This window comes from Wasmannia auropunctata, unplaced genomic scaffold (genome assembly GCF_000956235.1).
Source record: "Wasmannia auropunctata unplaced genomic scaffold, wasmannia.A_1.0 LD336064.1, whole genome shotgun sequence".
NCBI classification, from domain to species: domain Eukaryota; kingdom Metazoa; phylum Arthropoda; class Insecta; order Hymenoptera; family Formicidae; genus Wasmannia; species Wasmannia auropunctata.
Window position 1 is genome coordinate 2,127,422 of NW_012026826.1, and position 707 is coordinate 2,128,128.

Consider the following 707-nt stretch of genomic DNA (forward strand, 5'->3'; position numbering starts at 1 on the left):
TTTTTAATAATATTAATAACTTATACGAGTAAAAATCTAGATATACATATAATAACATATAGATTATTACCATAATATCCATGAAATTCGATAGGATATAGAGACCACTTTGGGTCATCAGCATCAGGCAAAGTTTGTTTGAATATAAACGTATTTATATTTTTGACCAATGGCCACCAGCATTTTGTTGCATTTGATCGAAGCCATGAACTTGGTACTTCAGACACGATTTCTTCTTCACCATCGCCGTCTTGAGTAAACGTTACAACTGCGTATGCTTTTGTCATTGTTAATTTTTTCATCTATTAAAGTAATAGTAAATAAATTTTGTTAAGTAATATTAATTATTTGTAAATAAATTTGTTAAGTAATATTAATTATTTACATTTCTACATGCTACATCTAGTTATATCAGTACTCGCCAAAAAGACGTGTCTTGGTGGAGTAAAGGCAATTACAAAATTGACTTTTTTAAAAAAAGTAAAAAAGGGTGCCAAGTGTTAGCGTGCTCCTCGAACAAAATTTGATGTTTATGATCTCCTTTTCGAACAAAAAACAGTTGTACAAAATTGAACAATGAAACCTAAGCGGTAACATCTATTATCGAACAAAATTTGATGTTTATGATCTTCTTTTTAATAAAAAAACAGGTGTACAAAATTAACAATAAAACTTAAGCGGTACATCTATTATTTCTTCAAAATAAA